This window comes from Pongo pygmaeus, chromosome 5 (genome assembly GCF_028885625.2).
Source record: "Pongo pygmaeus isolate AG05252 chromosome 5, NHGRI_mPonPyg2-v2.0_pri, whole genome shotgun sequence".
In the NCBI taxonomy this organism is placed as follows: Eukaryota; Metazoa; Chordata; class Mammalia; order Primates; family Hominidae; genus Pongo; species Pongo pygmaeus.
Window position 1 is genome coordinate 107,608,213 of NC_072378.2, and position 16,848 is coordinate 107,625,060.

Here is a 16,848-nt window from a genome sequence, read left to right on the forward strand (position 1 = left end):
GCCTTTTGTAACAGACTGGCTCTTGCGATAACTGACCTACTCCTGTGATGACCATTAGTCCATTCCTGTGAGCAGAGCGCTCACCACCCAATCAGCTCTCAAAGGCCACACCTCACAGTGCTGTTACATTGGGGCATGAATTTCGACATGAGTTTTGAGGGGACAAACATTGGAATGGTAGCAAAAGAGATGATGCCCCCAGGTAGTCACCCACTCTCTCCTCCTTTCCCTCACAGCATTTGTAAGTTACTGTACCTTTTTGTTCACTTGTCTATGTTCTCAACAAGACTGTGGGCTCTTCAAGAGAAAAGACCTCTTGTCAGTGCCTGGTGCATAATAGGTCTCAATAGATCTTAGACCCTGCATCACTTTAATGAGTCTCAAATACGTGTGCATAAGAATTACTTGAAGAATGGGTTAAAATGCAGATCCCCAGACCTCAGATTAGTGATCTTATAATCTGCATCTTTTAATAAGACTGTGTGATTCTGAGGCATTCATGTTCACAAACCACACTTCGAGAAATACAGATTTGTTCAAACATTTTATAGGTGGGGAAACAGAGGGCTGGAGATTAATTAACAGAGGGCTGCTTTCAGACTCTTGACTACTCAATGTAATGGGAGATCCTGGTGCTTTCAGATAGAACTATCTTAAATTTTTATTAATCTAATTAAGCTCATCACGGCCACAATGATGATCATCGTTTGGAATATTAACAATGCCCTGAACGGAAATCACTGAAGACCACATTTTAAAATAATAACAGGGCTTAACACGGTGGCTCACACCTGTAATCCCAGCACTTTGGGAGGCTGAGATGGGCAGATCACTTGAGGTCAAGAGTTTAAGACCAAGCTGGACAACATGGTGAAACCCCATCTCTACAAAAAGTACAAAAATTAGCTGGGCACGGTGTCTCACATCTGTAATCCTAACTGTCGGGAGGCTAAGGTGGGAGGATCACTTGAGCCTGGGAGGCGGAGGTTGCAGTGAGCCGAGATTGTGCCACTGCACTCCAGCTTGGATGACAGAGCTGGGTCTTGTCTCAAAAAAATTTTTTAATTAAAAAAAATAGTAACAAGACTCTCTACTATTTAGTTAGATCCCTTTTCTCAAAGGGTAGGTATGCAGACCGGGGCACCCTCTCCCTCTGCTGCCATTAGTGTCTCCTTAGAATTTGAATTGTTTTTCCACTGACCACAGAACAAGTCCCCTGGGTGATTTACGCCTCCAAGGTGTCATTTGCCTCAATGGCTGTCCCCGGAGGCTGTTTGCCACAAGCTCTACTTCCAGCAGGGTGTCCTCTGACCCCTCTGACACCCACACTTTATGGTAGCAGATATAGGGCCCCAAAGTAGAACAATGTTCAGGCGTCTGGCTCATGCCTGCTTTTATGAGCAAATCCTTATTTACTGCCAGTCTTTTGGTGAGCATTGTGTGTGCTGGTTCCTGCCTTGAGCAGCAGGTGCCACCTAGAGGGCCCTGTGACTGCCACCGTGGCTTGGCAAGGCCTGGGCAGCCTGGGTCCTGAGGAAACTCAGCGGACATCCACTGAGGGGCACACAGGCTCTTAAGCAGCCCTGACACTAAGCCGCCCTGAAGCCCTGGGCTTCCGAGGAGGGGGCTGTCGGGGAACCCGGGAAGAACAATAGGAGGTGGGCCTGGTTCCTAGCACTCAGCCACCTTGCTTGACGTAATTCTGAGAGGAAATGGGCAAGAACTCTGTTTGTCGGCCACAAGGTGTCAGCAGCGGGCTGGCCAGGGGATGGCTCTGCGAGCAGGCCCAGAGGAGCCGCAGCACGCAGAGAGGGTGTTGCTGGTTGCTCTTTGAAGTTCCTAGCTTGCAGAGACTGCTTTTCTTATTAGTGGGAGCCTGATGATTACGATACCAAAAGACCCCTCTCTGCCTTGCCTGCGGACCAGCCACATGCCTCTCTCTGCTTTCAGATGGGTAAAATTGCCGCCGCCGGACACCTCAACCAAGCCTGAACTGCAGCTTGAAGAGCTGGATGCAGGTGGAGATTTGGGGATAACACCACAGAAAGCAATGATGTAGGAGGTGTGTGAAGACGGAGTAGTTCAGGACACTCCTTTTTAAAAAATTGGATGTGAGTTCTGGCTTGCCTGCACGCTAGGTTTGAATTTGAAGTCTGGGTTTGCATCCCCATCTGTAAAATAGCATGTTCCCCATCTTTCAAACAACGATATCCACAGGGTTCTTATGTGGGTCAAATGAGATCAAATAATTTGCAAACTATGAGGTACTATACACACATGGGTGCGATTGTTGGGGCTTATCTTTTGGCCCAAGCTGTGTCCTAGAGCTTCCTTCTGACTAGAGGAACAGACACTGAAGCACAAAGGGATGGCTGACTCTTCCGAGCAGGTCATGTGGAGTCTCCGTGTGAGCTGCCAGCCATCAAGTTCTGATCCAGCCTGATAGAGTCATCTTCCAACTAGATTCTTCCTGGATGCCTTTGCATGGCTCGTCTCCAACTGGAAAGCTGGCAGTGGATGCTCGCTCTTCCCTCTTCACTGAGCCCGCTTTTCCATACTGGAAGAAGATGAAACACACATTTCAGAATGTAAGTTTTTCCTGCCGGACACTATCCCCCCTGGAGTGATGGAGAAAAATATTAGATGAAATCAGGGGATAACTGAGTAACATACTGATTTATAAACTCATGGAATCAAATGAAAGTGTTTTTTCCACTGGTGGGGTTATTTATTATGTCCTGGCTGGACAGATCCCAGAGAGGAAGAGGCTTTGGTCCCTGAGCAATAGAAGTAGCAGGAACAAATTTTCTCCATTGTTTTGTTTAAAAAAAAAAATAGAATTTACCTGGCTTTGAAATTCATCCCACTCATTACCTTTGGAGTGAGTGAGGACTAAGGCATGGGCCCCATCATGCTGGGATGATGGCAAAGAAGAGATGAGGCTGTTGCTACTGGTCATTGCTCTGTGGAGCTTTTCATGTGGCCTGTTTCTTGGTGGAAATAAACTACCTGGAAAGTATATTATGAAAAACTCTGATGGGATTTTGATTGTAATTTTACTGTTTATATTAATTTGTGGAAAAGTGTCATCTTTGTGATATAACGTTTTTCCATCCATGAACATGGTGTATCTTTCCGTTTATTCTATTTCTTTTCCATATCTTTCAAAGAAACCTTTTAAGTTTTTGTAGAAAGGCCTTGGGCATCTTATGTTCGATAATTTCTAGATAAATTATAAGCTTTTTCATGCTATTGTAATGGAATCTTTAAAAATATTTACATTTTCTTATTGTTGCTGTTATGTAGGTAAATGTGTGTGTGTGTGTGTGTGTGTGTGTGTTGATAGAAATTGACTGAAGCCTTATCAGTTCTAATGGTTTGTTTATTGTTTTGGATTTTCTGTGTAAACAATGATATTGAATAATGCACATTTCAGCTTTTCCTTTTTAATCCTGATACATTTTGTTTCTTTCTGTTTTGTTACACTGTCAGTTAGCATCTTGAGGTCATCCTTCTACTTGTCCTGACTTCAAGGGAAATTTTTTGGCTTAAATGTTTTATTTTTAAATAATTTTAAATTTATTTTAAGAACTTGCAAAGATAGTACATAGAGTTGCCGTAGACTCCTCACTCAGTCTCCTCCATTGTTAACAATTACAGAACACGGTACCCATGTCAAAACTAAGAAACCAAAACTGATAATATTCACTAAACTCTAGAGTTTATTCAGATTTCACTAGTTCTTCCGCTAATGTCCCTTTTCTGTCTCAGGATCCCATCTAGGATATCCCATTCTGTTTAGTCATCATGTCTTCTTAGTCTCCCCTGGTCTATGACAGTTTTTCCTTCTTTCTTTTTCATGATCTTGACAGTTTTGATGCATATTGATTAGGTAGTTTATAGAATGTTTCTCAATTTTGAGTTTGCCTGATGTTTTTCTCATGAATAGAATGGGTTTATGGTTTTTTGGGAATAATATCAGAGCAGTGTCCTTCTTATCATGTTGTATCCAAGAGTACATGCTGTCAACATGAAGCGTCACTCGTGAAGTTAACCTAAGTCACCTGACTAAGGCAATGTTTGCCAGAGTTTTCCGTAGTAAAGTTACCTCCCCTATGCCCTTTCCATTTTCAATTCCAACCCATCCTCAAGTGGGAGAAGGGGGAAAGGGGAGAGGGATTGTATTAGTCTGTTCTCACGCTGCTATGAAGAAATATCCAAGACTGGGTAATTTATAAAGAAAACAGGTTTAATGGACTCGCAGTTCTGCATGACTGGGGAGGCCTCAGGAAACTTACAATCACATGGCAGAAGGCACCTCTTCGCAGGGTGGTAGGATGGAGTGAGTGCTGAGCAAAGGGGGAAAACCATCAGATCTCGTGAGAACTCAATTACTATCACGAGAACAGCATGGGGGTAATCACCCCCATGATTCAGTTACCTCCACTGCATCCCTCCCACTACACTTGGGGATTATGGAAACTTCAATTCAAAATGAGATTTGGGTGGGGATACAGCCAAACCATATCGGTGAGGATTAAGTTTCACCTCCTAGAGGATGGAGTATGTTCATATACTATATTATCTGGAATCCTTCTGTAAGAAAGACTTGTCTTTCCTATTTATCTGTCTGTTTGCTTATTCAATCACTTATTTATATCAGTATGGACTCATGTATTTTCTTATACTCTGGCTTATAGTATGTTATTTATTTTCTTGCTCAAATTCTTCCAGTTTGGGCATTGGAGCTCTTTCAGGTTGGCTCTGGTGTCCCTTTGACATGCCCCTATACTTTTATTTTTTGGCATCTTCTTACTTTCTGGTTATATAACAAGATCCGCACTCATTTTATATTTTCTCTGCCCTAGCCCTAGAATCAGCCATTTCTCCAAGGAGCTCTGGTTCCTTTTATTGGAGAATGGAATTTGGAAACCGAGATCTGGGTGATGTGTGTGCTCCTTACAACTGGGATATCACTGTTTCTAGTCTTCTCAGCAGACAGAACTAAGAATATATGTATATATACTAGCTCATGTATGCACATACCTATAATTATGTCTGAATCTATCCATTTGCATCCTTATTAATCTCAACATGAGCTCAACTGGATTACAGTGTTTCTGATTGTAATCCAGTACAACATGGTTAATTCTAGACTTCCTCCTTTATTAACTGTAATTTTCGTCTCTAACAGGAAGAAACCTAGCTTCCACCATCTACCATCTGCTTACTTATAAAGACAGTAGTTTTAATGTTCTGTCATTAAGTTTGATGAATATTTTTGTTAGCTATCCTTACCAGGTTAAGGAGGTTTCCTTCTATTGCTATTTTGTTTTAAAAAATTAACCTTGAATTATTAAGTCATATATTTTAGCCAATCGTCTATTGAGATGGTAATATAATATGTCAAAATGACAAATGAAATGTTAAATTATTTGTATCCCTGGGTCAAATCCAACTTGGTCATAGAACTCTTTTTTATTAGATTTAAGTACATGAATTTGCTGTCTTTTTGTACATCAAAAATTGGCAATCAAATACATTGCTGAATTCTGTTTGCTAGTGATTTTTTTAGGATTTTTGTGTGTATGTTCATAAGAGATTAGCTTATTATTTTCCTGTCACTCACTGTTTTTCTGCCCCTGAAATACAAGGGCTTGCTCTTAAGAAGCCAGGATATCTTTTAATTATCACTAGGCAAGGTTATAAGCATGAAGGTTATTGCCTTTAGAAAGAAAGGAGATGAGTAAAAGAACAGAGAAACAAGGAGAGGGAGGGGTGACGGAGCTGGAGAGGAGGAGGAGGAGTTTTGGCTAGTTCCAGATGAACTCCCACCCTCGCTCCACCTACCACACAGCTGCAAGTAGCTCTGTCATCTTACTCTAGAGGCCCTCCCCTCACCTCACATGCAATCCACACACATCCTTAGAATGGGGCAGGAGGAGAAGACAAACTTCACTGGAGATGCTTCTATGCTGTTTTCTTAACAGACTTGTGGCAGAATAGAGCTCCTGTCCTATGTGCACTGGGTGGACTTTTGTTTTTGTGTGCCCAGCCTTCCTTTCTTCTCTCCTTAGATGACAGCACACTTTATTCCTTTAGAGAATTGCTCCTCCATGCCTGTGTCCTAGATTCTGATGAGGCCTCCATCCCTGTACCCTGCCCCATCCCTCAGCTACAAAAATGGGCATATGGCCCAGGCTTGGCCAGTTATTCCCTGGCTTTAATGACTGGTCCTCATGGTGGACAGGAGGCTCAAGTTGGTCCAATCAGAGTTCTTCCAAGACAGTGAATGCGCTCCCTTTCTTTCCTTGCAGATCCTGAGCTGGAGCAAGGTAAGTCTGGAACTGCCTACTGCCAGTTTTCCTTTTTTGGTCCTACCCTCTGGAGGGAGTTATTTGAAGAAAGGCAGAATGAGATCAACACAAAGAGAGAAGCCGAGATGCAAACTGCAGGTATACTTTGAGTCTCCAGATCCACCCTATTCATTCCAATTAGATAAGCTATAAATAACTTCCCTTTTTTGCTTAAGCTACTTCAAGTTGGGCCACCTGACAGATTTGTATCTGCTGAATCAGGTCAGGACTGAGGGAGTTTGTGCTGCCTCTGTGTTCTCAGTTTACTAATCTCACCTACAGGGTGACACAGCTGTGACTGTTGGTAGTGATGGCTCAAACCAGCTATCCTCATTCACTGGTGGGCAGGAAGTAGGTGGGACCCCTTAAAAAAGACCCTAGCCCAGTTAGTATAAAGAAACCTCAAGGTTCTGTACTATGATAGTGATGAACACCTCAATTGATGGAAAGTGACACTGTAAAATCAGCACACGTGGGAGGGGGTGTGTAGACATTGGTGTCCTTTTATTTATTGCCTGGTGAGCTTAGAAAAGGATAATATGTTAAAGGGGGTTCTCCGTCAAAATAAGCCATTGTAGCTGAGAGTTATTTAATAAGGGAATAGGGAAGGGAGGTCTACTTTTCAGTAAGGGAGAGCCTTGTTTGCACATGATGTCCCTGTCCTTCTTCCCACCAGAAGGGCAGCCACTCTGGAGGACAGCTGGATTTAACATCCAAGTGTACATGCTCTGTGCAGGAGAATGATGTGACCTAACAAAGGCTGGGGTACATGTCCAGTGAACAAAATGATGATTTCAATTTATTTTTTCTTGTGATGCGTAATAGATTTAAAGACCATTTCCGCACAAGGTTAGCAGAAAAGTTGCATGATCTCTCTAAGGCCAAAGAACAAAGGTTTTCTTTGTTTTTGTTTTTGTTGAGAGGGAGTCTGTCTCCATCGCCCAGGCTGGAGTGCAATGGCGTGATCTCGGCCCACTGCAACCTCTGCCTCCTGGGTTCAAGCGACTCTCCTGCCTCAGCCTCCCAAGTAGCTGGGATTATAGGTGTGCACCACCACTCTTAGCTAATTTTCCTATTTTTAGTAGAGACAGGATTTCACTGTGTTGGCCAGGCTGGTCTTGAACTCCTGACCTCAGGTGATCTACCCACCTCGGCCTCCCAAAGTGCTGGGATTAAAGGCGTGAGCCACTGCACTCAGCCTTAAGGAACAAAGTTTTAAAGAAATATCTTAATTTTTCTGATAAAAAAGTACAAGCAATTCTTTTAAAATGCAATAAAAATTAAGAAAGCAAAGATAATTTAAAATTCTATCACTCAGAGATAAGCACTATTTATATTTTGGTGTATTTCTCCCATATATATTTCTATCAAACGGCAAGATTAGACGCTGACTCCAGACCAGAATTAGGGTCTTCTGATGCCTTTTAAGAATATTTGTTTTTTATTTATTATGACATGTTAAAATATAACTATAGAAAATAATGTGATAAAAATCCATGGACCCAAAGCCCACATATAACAAAACTTAGCATTTACTCTGTTTACTTTGGATGAGTTTTTGTTTTAATAAACACAATACTGCAGATTGTTTGATCCCTCACGCCCACCCCATACTCTTCCCCAATCTCATTTTTCTTTCCTGGCGTTAACCATAATCCTGAAGTTGGGAGTATCTTTCTGTATTATGGTTCTCCAGAGAAAAAGAACTGATAGGACATATATATATTTGCAGAGGTGCAGAAAAAAAGGAGTAAAGCCCCTCTTCCTCTACTCTTTGTTCTATTCAGGACCTTAATGGATTGGGTGGTGCCCACCCACAATGGGGAGGACCATCTGATTCAAGTGCTGAAAACACTGAATCATCTGGAAACACTGGTACAGACATACCCAGAAATCATGTTTAATCTGGGCACCCCATGGCCCAGTCAAGTTGACATATAAAATTAACCATCACACTTTTTCACATGTGGTTTTGTTGTTTTTAGAGACAGGGTCTTATTCCGTTTTTCAGGTTGGAGTGCAGTCGTGCAATCATGGCTCACTGCAGCCTTGAACTCCTAGGCTCAAACAATCCTCTTGCCTCATCCTCTCAAGGAGCTAGGACCACAGGTATGGACCACCACATCCAGCTAATTTTTAAAAAGTTTTTTGTAGAGACAGAGTCTTGCTGTGTCGCCCCAGCTGGTCTCAAGCTCCTAGCCTCTCTCATACATGTTTTTATATTTTTCTATGTGTGTATGCATACTTAAACAATAGAAAGTATCATTTTTTGCCTTTAAAAAAAATTTAAACAAATTATATTAATATGTGTGTCTTCTTCTAAAACTTTCTTTTTGCACTCACCTTTATATCTCTGACATTTATTCATGCGATACATCTATTATCATTTAGTTACTGTATACTACCACTGAATGACTATATCAGAGTTCATTTATCCATTCCTTGTGAATAGACTTTTAGGTTGTTCTATGTTTTGCTATTTCAAACAATGTTACTGTGGACATATTTGTCCTCACCTTGTGAACACCTGTGAGAATTTCTGGAATTTTGAGGTGGGAGTACAGGCGCATCTTCAACTTTTTATTAAATATTGCCACATTGTTTTCTAAAACAGTTGTATACTCTGCAATGAATTCAGGTTATGGCCACAAGATGTACAGATTCTCCTTGGTTTTTGGCTGGAGCAGCTCTCACCACCACTTGTGCTATTGTTTTGGAGCCAGTTGGCCACTGCTGCCTCCACTGTTGCCATGAAACAGCAGCCTGCTTGTAAGCATAAAGTCACAGTGCTTATGGTAGAATATTTGTAAAGGTGGCTGCAATGACCCCTTTCATTGCTGTGTGCATGCCCCATTACAATATGCCTACTCTACTCCCATCAAGATGTCTATTTCCTTCTCCTTGAATCTGGGCTGGCCTTGTAACTTCTTTGACCAACAGAATGTGTGGAAATGACCTTGTGTGACTTCTGAGTCTCAGCTTCAAGACACCTTGCAGCCTCTTGTCTCCTCATCTTGGAATGCAATGCTGCCATGTCAGAAAGCCTCCAAGAGGGTGAATCATCATATGAAGAGAAGCGACCATGAAGGATGATGACCCTATGATGAGATGGTGCCATCAGGAAGCACCAACTGCCCAACATGTCACTGTGGCCATCTTGGACCATTCAGCCCCAAGTAAGCCACTAGATGACTGCAGCCATGTAGGTAACCCCTGGAAAGATCAATAGAAGAACCACTAAGCTGAGCCCAGTCCATATTGCTCGCCTGTAGTATTGTAAGCAAATAAAATGGTTGTTGTTTTCAGCCGTTGAGTTTTGGGAGTGGTTTGTTCCACAGCAATAGACAACTGATGCAACGCCTCTCCTCAATTCCTGTGCCATAGATCTCTTGCCTCTCGTTTGCTGGCATGGGACTTTCCTTTTACTATGGAGATTCAAGATGCTATGGGATCCATCTGGTATTCATACACACACAAATCCATGGCAACTAGCAAACTATGACCAATTGGAGATGGGAATTAGAGGAAAATCCTTCTGTCCACCTCTCCTGAGAGGTACTATTTGAGGGTGGGTAGTCCCATATGGTCTCTCTGAAGACATCCTGCAGGACTGAATCAGTTTCTCATTAAGCTGTGGCCAGCTTGGTAATGCACTTTATTTATTTTTTTTGAGACAGAGTCTCGCTCTATCTCCTAGGCTGGAGTGCAGTGGTACAATCTTGACTCACTGCAACCTCTGCCTCCTGGGTTCAAGTGATTCTCATGCCTCAGCCTCCCAAGTAGCTGGGATTACAGGCGTGTGCCACCATACCCAGCTAATTTTTGTATTTTTAGTAGAAACGGGGTTTCTCCATGTTGGCTGGGCTGGTCTCAAACTCCTGGCCTCAAGTGATCTGCCCGCCTCAGCCTCCCAAAGTGCTGGGATTGCAAGTGTGAGCCACCACACCCAACCAGTAATGCACTTTATATTTTCTAACTCTCTTTCTCCGTTTATCTCTTTTCTTCACTCCTGCTTTCCTAGAATTTCATTCCCCCCAAAAGCCTTAGCCTATAGGATTTGCTCAGTCTCTATTTTCTAGGGAACCTGGAAAAAGATAGTTTTAAGAGTGGCCTTAGAAAGCAGACCTTCAAGATGGGATTTGGAGTTGAATTGCCCACTAGTCTAAAGGTGGAGGGCCCCCATTGCTGGTGGCAAGTGGACTGGTAACAACCCCTGATGTGCATTGGCATTGCTATCACCAGGCTTTTGCCTGTAGTTAATTGTGATGAAGTACAAGTAGAAGATGAAGCATTTGGAGATGCCAATAGTTTCTAAATTGCTGTACATTGAAATCATGTGGAGAGCTTTAAAAAAAATCCCCTCACCTAGGTTTCATCCCAAACTAATTAAATCAAAGTGTCTATGGGTGAAGGCCAGGTGACAGTAAGTACTTTTTAAAAAATCTCCAGGTGATTCTTATATGCAGCAAATTTGGGAACCACTGGACTATGTATTGACTATGGCTCTTGACTGGTGGAATGTGGTGATCCTAATTATAAGGATTGTAGTAGGTACAAGCTGCTTTTGATGACATTGGAATGCTTGACAAAAAAATTCAAAACAGCTTATTGCTAACTTACAGCATTCTGGGAAAGCCAGAGGGCCCCTATGGCAGCCCCTAACTTCTGCATCTATAGAACAAACTGCTGAAAATCAGGCCCAGGATCTGATAATAATAGTAGCAGAGCTGCAAAGCGTACTGAATTTGCACGGTTGGGTCTTCTAAGTCAAATTCACAGTTCTAAAGGTGAAAGAGTGGTACCCTGAGACTAGGGATAGGGAGAGTATGTTGGAAGTGCCTAAGAATCTCTAGCCACCAATCCTCCATAATTCTCCAGGCCAGCAGAAGCAGGCCTCTCTTATTTAATACCGGAAAACAGCTTCCCTTTGCTTGGAGATGATGTAAAGACTTCCTCTGAAGCCTCACAAGATCGTGTATGTACTCTTCAAGATCTGCCTCACCCCCACTCCCAAACCCCGTTGCCCCTAGGCCATTAGCTAGGGTCAGTTCTCAGCATAGCCAAATGAGGAACTATAGTCCCTGCCTCAGGATGGAAGTGCTGCATGCCAAGGCATTGCAGGACCTGGTTAGTCTGTTGGCAGAAACAACAGGAGCACATGTGAAAGTGGATTTTGGGAGGATGGACAGAGGAAGGTGGACTATAAGGTTGGCTATAAAAGACTTCATTGACATGGGTCCCACACCTGTGCCTTAGGATTCGATATTCTAATAAGGATGTTGAGCCTAATAGTTTGCTTGAAATTTAGATACAATGATAGTCTGCAGTAAAAGGTGGGCAAGTCCACTGCTACTGTACATGGCATATACAGGTATATCTGCCTGCTGAGAAGGTGTTTTATCCATGGCTTTCTTCAGGTGGCCAAAATAAAATCTCTGTCCATTTTTGTTCTTGGGGTCTCAGTAGCTTTTCAGAGGCTTATATCCTGAGTCCCTCAAAGAAGTAAAAGAGGTCCACCTAGACAGAGGAATGGGCCTGTGAGAGTCCATTCTTGCCTAAAGCAGAGGCCTGATCACATTTTTGGCTTCTGGATAGGTTTTCTGCAAATACCTAAGGCATGCATACATGCTGGAGGTGTTTTGGGAAACCAGCATTGGCATCAAATTGGAAAAAGAATGGCAAAGGGACTTCTAACCATCTGACTGTCATCAGGATCCATGTAACTCCCTAGGTTTGACCCCCTTCCCCATCTGTGATCACCAGGTGCAGAGATGAACATTATGCAGGTTATCAGTGAAGCTAATGGTCACTGATTTGGGAAGTGATCGACTCATTTAAATAATCTAGTCCCCAGGTTTCTCCCTGGTCACTCTGCCAACTGCCTTTTAGATTGCTTGATAGCCAGGAGCTCCTCTGCCAGAAGGTAAGTAGGAATGTCCAGTGGAGGTAAGGTTCAAAGCAGTTGGCCCACCTGCTCCCAGGAGGGCTGGTCAGGCAAAAAGTGAAGGAAGTGAAGAAGATGGAGAATGTATCCTTTGCTTAACCTTGAGTTTCTTCCTCTGAAGTTCAGGTTTGCCTGTGCATTAATTTACCCCACCCTCCATGCTCATTCCTACAGATAATAACCATAACAGCACTATTATCAGCTAAACTTCATATGTACAGTGGTAGAGATGACTAGATGCTCACCAATTCCATTTTTTTTTCTGCCTGCATACCCAGGAAGACAATTATATTTTTCAGCTTCCCTTGTAATTAGATTGGGTTCGGGTCAATGCAGGTAGAGTGATGTATGCAGTTTGCAGGCTTGGTATAATTCCCTCTGAGCAATCCTTCTTTTCTCTTTTTTCCTCCCGTGGCAACTGCAGAGGACACATGTTGAGGATTGTGATGTTACAAGATGGAAAGAGACTAGTTCTTTGGGTCTCTTCTTCAAGGAGAACACTTGAACCCACATTGGGCTTTGGTATAAATGAAACACAAGTATTATGTTAAGCCGCTGATATTTTGGGCTGTTTGTTATGGTAGCTTGCTTTACTTATCATGACTAATACAAGTGATTATTCTATGACAGATATTAGACATGCATGACCTCATTAAATGCTTAGAACAATCCTATGAGATAGGCCTACTACTAGCACCCCTGTTCCACAAATGAGGATGCAAAGACGTGGAATAACTTGTCCAAAGACTCACAGCTAGGAAATGACAGGGTCAGGAATCAAATTCTTGTAGTCTGGCTCCCAAATCCCCATGCTTGGCCTTCCTGCTGCGTTCATTACTGGGAACTGACTACTGCAGGATCCTGTGGATGAGGCAGATCATAGCAAGAGGATTATAAAAGAAAAATTATAAGAGCTACTAAAATATTATCTTTGTCCCAGTGACTCCAATTTCTTAAGGCTGGGCTCAACTCTAAGCTGTGCACCCCATACACCTCACTACAGGAGTAAAGTAGTCTCAACAAAAGACATCTTGTCTTTCTTTCCTCTCCTTGTCCTATCCAGTCCCATGTGCAGTAGGCTGGAGAGTGGCCTAGCCTACTCTACTTCCTCTTAGATGTGTGAATCTGGGCAGGAGGTTAACTGAGTAACCAAGTGAGGACCAGTTCAGAAGGGAAAGCTGGCCTGAATCTTGATCCAGAAAGGGAAGCCTTGTGTGTGAGTTCATTTTCACACTGCTGATAAAGACATATCCGAGACTGGATAATTTATAAAGGAAAGAGGTTTAATGGACTCACAGTTCCACATGGCTGGGGAGGCTTCACAATCATGATGGAAGGCAAGGAGGAGCAAGTCATGTCTTACATGGATAGTGGCAGGCAAAAAGAGAGAGCTTGTGCAGGGGAATTCTTCTTTATAAAGCCATCAGATCTCGTGAGACTTATTCAGTATCATGAGAACACCATGGGGAAGACCCACCCCCATGATTCAATTACCTACCACTGGGTCCCTCCCACAACACATGGGAATAGTAGGAGCTACAATTCAAGATGAGATTTGGGTAGAGACACAGCCAAACCATATCACCCTGCCTAGCCCTTTCCTGGTGACTTCTCTCACCTTTCCTGGGAACTTATCTAGTCTCTAATCACAGAATAGAGAGCATTCTGTTTGTCTCACTGGCCCAGACTCCTGGAACTGGTGAGTCCTCTGTGACACTGGGAGTTGGAGAAAGGAAGAAATGGTTGGGGGCTTATGTCTGTTATCTTCTTCCATTCTCACTTATAAAAGCTACTACTGATTATTATGTTCATGTTTCAGGTGAACAAGCTAAGGCTTAGAGAGGATGTCACTTGCCCAAAGTCATGGGGCTTGGAAGAGAAAATAGAGTCTGAACACTGGTCTCCCTGGCTGCAAAGTTCCTTCTCTCAGGATTCTCTTGGTAGGGCTTGTTTCTTAATGAAAGTGATCAGCTTTTTAGTGACCATTTGGAACCTCCTCACTCATAAATATATTTAATTTTCTGGAATACAAATGCCATCATTCACCATTATTTTCCTTCTATTTTGGCTGCCCTCCATACTTTTTTGAGACGGAGGCTCGCTCTATCACCCAGGCTGGAGTGTAGTGGCGCAATCTCGGCTCACTGCAAGCTCCGCCTCCTGGGTTCACGCCATTCTTCTGCCTCAGCCTCCCTAGTAGCTGGGACTACAGGTGCCCGCCACCACACCTGGCTAATTTTTTGTATTTTTAGTAGAGATGGGGTTTTACCATGTTAGCCAGGATGGTCTTGATCTCCTGACCTTGTGATCCGCCCGCCTTGGCCTCCCAAAGTGCTGGGATTACAGCCGTGAGCCACCGCGCCCGGCCCATACTTTTTAATTGTTCAGGGACAAGTCACTTCTTTGTGGGCTCTGAGTGCTGCCCTGTAAAATCAATTTACTTTCTATGGGTAACAGTGAAAGGCAAAATTGGCCAAGTCTGGGCTACTAATAGCCCACCCATCTCAGGGAGTCTTAAGACCTTTTGTGGATGTGATTAATAAGAAACAGATTTTTTGGGGTTTTGCACAGAGCTTGAAGGTTCTTCCTCTTGCTGGGGAATAAGAGGAAGTGATAATATATTTATTCTGTGCCCTGCCAGTTTGAGACAAGGGCAGGAGTGTCCAGATAATTCTTTTTTTTTTTTTGAGACGGAGTCTCACTTTGTCACCCAGGTTGGAGTGCAGTGGCGCAGTCTCAGCTCACTGCAACCTGCACCTCACAGATTCAAGCAATTCTCCTGCCTCAGCCTCCCAAGTAGCTGGGACTACAGGCATCTGCTATCACGCCCAGCTAATTTTTTTTTTTTTTTTTTAGTAGAGACGGGATTTCACTATGTTGGCCAGGCTGGTCTCGAACTCTTGACCTCATGATCCACCCACCTCAGCCTCCCAAAGTGCTGGGATTACAGGAGTGAGCCACTGCACCTGGCTCTGTGTAGGTAATTCTACACTCACATAGTCTGTACTCTCTGGATAATAAAACAAGTTTAGCCAGTGATGATGATGATGACGATGATGATGACGATGACCATGATGATAATGATTCATAACCTGCAGGTGATATGAGATTATTGGGAGGACAGAACAACAGATCTGAAAGGGTCCCCAGAAACCACTGGCTTCCAAGACAATTTTTACAACAGTGGATTCCTTTCTTCAAACACAATCATACACTCCAACATATGAAGTAGATCAAAGTGGAGCAGTTCTAGATGAGAGGGAGCAGGAGGCTGAGGCCTGGTCTGTCCCCCCAACCCTCAGGGCCCCCTCAGAACACGGCTTCAAAAGCCAGGCCTCATTCGACACCTTTGTTTTACAGATGAGGGAACAGAGGCCCAGTTTGTGAAGTTACTCAGCAGAAACCTCCAAAAATGGGCAAGGGTGGGAGGCTGAGGTGTCGGGGGTTTCAGAACAGTCCTTCCCTCTGTTGGGTGCAATTCTTGAAGGCCATCAGGCCAGGTGTGCTTTCTCCTTCAGTGGCTGTCAGCTGTGACAGGGCAGAAACACCTGAGAGCGTCTGGTAGAACTGTCACCTGCGAGTCAGGAGGAGCAGAGCCTGGAATTGCTCAGTCTGAGGTTGGAGGGGCCATGGTGGCCTCTTCTTTGAGGACCCAAACCCAGTGGAAATGGGGTTGGTCTTTCCACCATTCTTATCAACCACACTAAGGAGAATCGGGTCCTCTCAAGGCCCAGCCTCTGTCCTCATGGAGGCACCCAGGCCTCCACACAGGAGCTCCTGCCAGCCCCTCAGGGGTGCCTGAGCCATCCTCATGCACTCACCTTCCCCGTCAGGTGTCCACAGTGCAGGGTCATCGAGAAATCAGTCAGATGTTGTGCCTGAAGCACCCAGTGCCTGGCCTGGCTCCCAGGAGGATGCGGCCTTGGTCTTCCTTCTCTCATGCTTTCAGCCAGAGTTGGAAAACCACTTTCCCAGGCCCTGAGTTTCCTAAGGCCCCGCCCAGGATTTTCCTGCAAGCTCTGATTGCACTCTGCTGGTCCAGTTAAAACCCCTAGTGGGGAGCTAGCTCATGTCACGAAAACTGCTTTTTAGAGAGGACACCGCCCAGCTGCATAATCAAACATTAGAAGCCCAAATGAGAAATCACAGCTTGGAATGAGGTCCAGAGCCTTGACCAGCTTTTCAAGTCGTAAATCATATTCGTTCTCCAAAAAGGGCGGGTCATGAGGACCTCCAGGCACCTCAACATGAGCTGTTGCAAACAGCAATGGTAGTGTGAGCCACGGGGTAGAAAGCCAGTGAACAACCCATCGGGCTCAAAGCTCCTCACCCGTGGGAGAGATTCTTTGTCATCAAATGGGGGTAATGGAACCCCGGAGCCCTTTGTCCCGGCCCTTCCCCAAAGCCCTGGCCTCCCTGCTAGCTTCCACACCAGCACGATGCAGACAAAGGCCCACTGGGGATTTTCAGAGCTTTTACTGGATGCCTCTTTAAAGTGTCTAATTTTAATGAAGAAATCTTTCATCTGCCATCCTGTTTCCAGGAGAC

At 43.9% G+C, this 16,848-nt stretch overlaps 1 long non-coding RNA gene across 1 annotated transcript; it reads right to left on the reverse strand.

Moving 5' to 3' along the window:
* Positions 1-531: 531 nt before the first annotated feature.
* On the reverse strand, positions 532-16,265 carry LOC134739794 (uncharacterized). Its single transcript, XR_010126841.1, has 2 exons — positions 16,122-16,265; positions 532-2,557 (listed from the first exon to the last, which is right to left on the reverse strand). It is a non-coding gene; the product is annotated as an uncharacterized LOC134739794 (long non-coding RNA).
* Positions 16,266-16,848: the final 583 nt, after the last annotated feature.